Here is a 6416-nt window from a genome sequence, read left to right as displayed (position 1 = left end):
CTCAACCCAAATTCCAAGCCCAGTCCCAGGGCCTTGGGCTGGCCCACCTTAACATCTACCTCATCTATAAACTGCTGGAGCTCTTGAAGAGACTGGTCCTACAGAACCAAAGCTGCAGGATTCTCCATGACACAGGACAACAGCAGAATATCCTGGAGGAGTCCCAGTGAGAATCCAGTATTGATAGTGTAACAGAAGCCAGAGTCCACGAAGCAGACCAGTGACCCATAGCAATGGACATTTGCAAGTAAAGATATGTGGACAAAAGGGTATACTGTGTGACATTGTGACACAATACAGCTTTCACAATGATACAGGAATTGTTTTATGTGTGTTTTGCTTTATTTGTTTTGTTTTTTCTTTTGGAGGAGGTTTCAAGGGTGGAGGGGGAGATACAAAGGGGTGGGGAGATGAGTGGAATTATAGTGCATGATGTGAAAGTTCAAAGAATCAATAAAAAGTTAAAATAAATAAATAAATAAATAAATAAATAAATAAATAAATAAATTCATCTTGTTTTCTGCCTATAAGGAATGTACGTTACCACCAAAGCAAGACACCAACTTTGGGTAAAAGGATAGAAAAGGATATGGCACAAGCAAATGTGAGTGAGAAACCAGACAGGGTAGCTGTTCTAGGATCTGACAAAACAGACTTCAAGCCAATGATAGAAGAGAGAAAGCAGGTCACTTCATAAACAGAACAACTCAACACATATGCATGCCAAACACAGATGAACCTAGCACATAAAATCTATAGTATGTACCCATACTATAGATGTAAAGTCACAGATTAATCCCAGAACAATGAGAGTGGGTGACTTCAATACCTGACTCTCAAGCACAGATAGATCATCCAGACAAGAGCTCAATAGAAAAACTTCAGAGTTACATCATAAATCAAACGAGTGTGAGAGTCATCTGCAGCACATCCTACCCAAACACTGAAGAATACACCTTCTTCTCAGAAGCCTGAGAACATTTCTTCAACATTAGTAAGCTATTAAAACACACAGCACGTCTCAACAAATATAGGAAAATTGAAATAACATCCTACGTTCTACTTGGGAACGGAAGGATAGTAATATATTAATAGCAATAGGAACTACAGGAAGTACACTACCTTTTGGAAGCTAAACAACACATATAGATATATGGAACACTATAGAGATATCTATGGAACACTATATAGATATATAGAAATGTGGAACAACACATAGATATATGGAACACTGAAGGAGAAGTTTTAAATACTAAAATTGGATGAAAATGAAGACATAACATATCACAATCTACAGGACACAATGGAGGCAGTCCTAACAGCAGGGTCTATAGCTCTAAGTGCCTACATCCAAAAAAAAAAAAAAAGTTGCTTTGTCCCTACTGGCCATCTGTGGTGGAGCCACCACCAAGATGCAGATTTTTGTGAAGGCCTTATGGGAAAGAACATCACCACGTTCAAGGTTGAACCTTCAGACACTATAGAAAATGTTAAGGCCATGATGCAGGATAAGGAGGGGATTCCTCCTGATCAGCAAAGGCTGATTGATCTTTGATGGTAATCAGATGGAATATGCCATATTTTCTCTTGACTACAACATTCAAAAGCAGTTCACCTTTCATCTTGTGTTGAGACTTTGTGGTGGTGCTAAGAAAAGAAAAAAGGGTAGGCATAATGTTTTGTACACAGTGTAAAAGCTATCCTTGTGTTATTCAAATGCTGATTTCTCTGCCCTCACACCATGCTTATGTCTAGAATCTCCTATCTAAGTTTGTGTAAGCAGTTCTTACCATTCATTCTCTGCCTTGACAATAAATGCTGATCACCCAGTGGCTGTGCAGAAGAGAGAATAGAGCAGGCCAACCAGGGGAGAATTTGGAGCCACAAGGAGAGAGAGGGAGAGGGAGATTCAGATCAGCCACAAGGAGGAGAGTCTGAAGACATTATGAGAAAAAAACATCTGAAGTTCAAAAATCCAGATCAGCAATAATATGCAAGTATCATGAGATGGAGCAGGGAGGTCACCAGATTAACATAGAAGTTATTATGGATCTTTTAACTGCCTAATAGTGAGGAGCAGCTAAAAATAAATCTTTGTTTCTCTGTATGGCTATTGGGGACGAGCAAAGGTAAAGAAATACAGCTGCCAGATTAATTCACTGTTTAAATTTATAGTAAAATAATTAATTTTACAAAGGAGTCTTACAGTACTCCCAAGAAGAATAAGCATAAGAGGAAGAAGGTTAAGTTGGCTGTAATGAAATACTATAAAGCAGATGACCATGTCAAAATCAGTTCCTTCCTGAAGCATGTCCTTCTCATGAAGATTGTGCCAGTGTTTCCATCGCTAGCCACTTTGACAGGCACTACTCTGGCATGTGTTATCAGACTTACTGCTTCAACAAACCAGAAGACAAGCAGTTGTATATGAGTTAATAAAAAGATAGAAAATGGGGGAAATGTGAGAGACCTTATTTAAATAAGTTGACGATATACCTTAAAGTCTTAGAAAAACAAGAACACACGAAATCCCAAAATAGCACACAAGAAAAAAAAAAGTCATGAAATTCTGGACAGAAATTAGTGAAATAAAAATGAAAAAAAAAAACTATGCAAAGAAGTAATGAAATAAAGGTTCTTCTTTGAAAAGATAAACATTGACAAACCCTTAGCCAAGTTAAGCAAAAGGAGAAGAGCCAGTGAATCTGATTGTAGATGAAAAGTGAGACATTACAACAGTTACTGATGAAACTGAGAAAATCAGGAGGACAGACCTGAGATAACCCCACTCCACTAAGCTGAAAATCTCAGGAGGGGTGAACTTCCAGACACATGTGGCATACGGAAATTCATTTAAACATCTATAGCCAGCAATGAGATTAAAGCAGCAATAAAAAGCCACCTACTGAAAAAAACAAAAAACCCACAGATGGCTTCACTGAAGAATTCTACTAGATCTTCCAAGATAACTCCTACCAAACCTACTCAGGTTACCTCATAAAACAGAAAAGGAGGGTTTACAAACTCTTTTTATAAAACCAGTAACTGTGATATTCAATAAATTTTCAATAAAATGCTCAAACACTGAATTCAAAATCATATCAAAATGATCACTTAGGGAACTGGAGAAATGGGTCCATGGTTAAGAGTGTTTGATGCTCTTGCACCTCTGGAGAAGAGCCTGAGCCCGCCTGTCAAATGAGGTTTGTGAGCTGTGAACGGCAGAGCCCATTCAGAGCTGCAGAAGCCCTTAGATCCCAGAAGACCATGAGGGAATCCCAGATGTAGGACTTTGAGCTTTGTCATTGTTGGACTTTAATTTTTCTTTAAGTGTTGCTGTGCCCTGATTCTTCCCTCTTGAAGTAAAAAAACATGTAAGTCTTTCAATTTGCAGGAGCCCACAATAATGTGACTTTGAAATCTTAGAAGGACTTCAGAATTTTAAAAAAGACTGGAGCTTTGAAAGAGAACTTGGATATTTTAAAGACACTAAACTGTTAAAGTGCTTGAATTTTTAAATACTGTGAAACTTTTAAACGTTGGGATCTTTTATGCTGTGGTACTAATATTGATATCTTGGGGATAAACAATTAAGTAAGGGTTATAGCTTAATAGGAATTTGTTGATGTGTCAAATCAACAAGGGGTCAGTTGGTCTAGTTGGAGTTAAAGGGAATTGTTTGTTTGTCTGTTTGTTTATCAACTCAACAGAAGCTAGAGTTATCTAAGAAGAGAAACCTCAGCTGAAAAATAAAATGCCTATAAGAAAGTCTGTAGGGAATTTTCTTTATGTGGGAGGGCCCAGCTCACTGTGGGTGGAGTTACACAAGAAAACCACAAAGAACAAATCAATAAGCAGCATTAGTCTGTGGCCTCTGCTTGGTTCCAGTTACTATGTTTCTGCCTTGAGTGTCTGCCCTAACTTCCCTCAGTTACAGAGTGTCACCTGAGAACTGTAAGATGAAATAGACCCTTTTCTCCCCAAGTTGCTTTTGGTCGTTGTATTAGTCAGGGCTCTCTACAGTCACAGAACTTATGGGTAGTCTCTATATAGTAAGGGAGTTTGTTGATGATTTACAGTCTGTAGTCCAACTCCCCAACAATGATCATATCAGCTGTGAATGGAAGTCCCAGGATCTAGCAGTTGCTCAATCCCACAAAGCAAGCAGGCAAAGAGGAAAGAGCCTTCCGTCTTCCAATGTCCTTATGTAGGTCTCCAGCAGAAGATGTGGCCCAGATTAAAGGTGTGTGCCACCATGCCTGGATCTGGGACTTACTTTGTCCCAGATGACCTGGAACTCAGAGATCCCCTTGCCTTAGTCTCCTGGAATTTATTGCCACTAGGCCTCAAGATCTCCATGCCAAGATCCAGGTCAGAAACTTGTATCTCCCAGCCTCAAGATTGGGATCATAGGTGAGCCTTCCAATTCTGGATTGTAGTTCATTCCAGATACAGTCAAGTTGACAACCAGGAATAGCCACTACAGTCATGATGTTTGATGACAATAGAAACTCTATGACAGTTACCTGTCATAGCTACTATGCTAAGACCCTATAACTGGAGATATAACACACTTTGGCTGCAGACATAGAGAAATCAATCCCAAACCAATCAGAAAACTTCCTTCTGTAGACCCTACTGGAGCCTGTTATTGTAATTTCACTAAACGTTCATGATGTCAAAATGCTTTCTAAATATTTTTTATTCTTCTCTCATTCAATGCAGCCTGACCACAGCTTCCTCTCCCTACACACCTACCAGTATCCCTCCACCTCTCATCTCCCCCAGATTCACTGCTCTTCCATTTCACTTCAGAAAAGAGCAGACATCCCAGGGATATCAACTTAACATAGCATAACACTATGCCATTAGACTAGGCTAAATCCCTCATATCAAGGCTGGACAAGACAACCCAGTAAGATGAAAATGATCCCAAGAGCCATCAAAGAAATCAGAAACATCCCCACTACCACTGCTAGGAGTCCCACTAAAATCCCAAGCTAACTAATCATAAAATATATTCAGAGGACCTGGCACAGACCCATGCAGGCTCCACAATTTCCTCTTCAATCTCTGTGACCTGCTATGTGCCATGCTTAGTTGATTCTGTGGGCCATGTTTTCTTGGTGTCCTCGACCCCTCTAGCTCATATAATCCTTCCTCCATGTCTTCTGTGGGATTCCAGAGCTCTGCTTAATATTTGGCTATAGTTCTCTGTATATGCTCCCATCAGTTGCTGGATGACACCTCTCTGATGACAACTGAGCTAGGCACCTATCTATGAGTACAGCAGATTATCATTAGGAATCATTTCATTGACTTTTCTTTTCCCAGTCATGTTTGGTTCTCTGCCCTAGGTCTCTGGGCCTTCTAGCTCTCAGATCCTGGCTATCCAGGCAAATGTCAGGCCTGGGCTCCCTCTTGTGGTGTGGGCCTCAAATTAGACAATCATTTGGTGGCCACTCCCACAAGTTCTGAGCCACCATTGCCCTAGCATATTGTGTAGTCAGGATAAGCTGTAGATGGAAGGCTTTGTGGCTGGATTGGTATCCCAGTCCCACCACTGAAAGCCTCGACTGGTACAGAAGATGGTCAGTTCAGACTCTGAATCCTCCATTAATCCTCTAGTCCTCACTAGAGTCAACCTCATAGATTCTTGGCTCAACTACAGTGGCAGCACCCTGCTGGACAGTAGGCCTTCTAAATATTTATGGTTATACCTATAGATCTGGTTGCTCTGAACTTTGGTCAGAAACCTTCTTTTCTTTTCTTTTCTTTACTTTTCCTTTGTTCTCTAAGATTTATTCATTTATTTTATATATATGAGTACACCATTGCTCTCTTCAGACACACCAGAAGAGGGCATCAGATCCCATTACAGATGGTTGTGAGCCACCATGTGGTCACTGGGAATTGAATCGAGGCCCTCCGGAAGAGCAGTCGGTGCTCTTAACCACTGAACCATCTCTCCAGCTTGAAAACCTTGTTTTTCAAAGTGGACAACAATGTTGACATGAATAATTGTTCAAAATATTGAGACTGAGTGTTCAACATTAAAGGCATCTTTATTGAATCCCACCACTACCATCCAGCCCCTCCCCCACCTGCAATACTTAAGGCACCATCCTGAAAGAAGAAATAGAAATAAGCTAACAGTCAGAGGAGGGGCTGGAGAGATGGCTCAGGGGTTAAGAGCACTGACAACTCTTCTGAAAGTCCTGAGTTCAATTCCCAGCAACCACATGGTGTCTCACAACCATCTGTAATGAGATCTGACGCCCTCTTCTGGAGTGTCTGAAGACAGCTACAGTGTACTGATATATAATAAATCTTGCGCGCGTCCGACTCGACCAGCAAGAACGACGCTGCAACAGGATCCTTCTGCACACGTTTATTGGGAGAGCTTGATTGTAGAG

General features: G+C 40.6%; 1 pseudogene; it reads left to right on the top strand.

Annotated features, from left to right (window-relative positions):
• The first annotated feature begins 1412 nt into the window (after window positions 1-1412).
• Window positions 1413-6416, top strand: part of LOC110307109 — a 36252-nt pseudogene continuing 31248 nt past the window's right edge.

The sequence above is a fragment of the Mus caroli genome, chromosome 2 (genome assembly GCF_900094665.2).
Source record: "Mus caroli chromosome 2, CAROLI_EIJ_v1.1, whole genome shotgun sequence".
Classification (NCBI taxonomy): Eukaryota; Metazoa; Chordata; class Mammalia; order Rodentia; family Muridae; genus Mus; species Mus caroli.
Note: the sequence above shows the minus strand (reverse complement) of the source record. Positions and strands in the feature narration are given on the sequence as shown.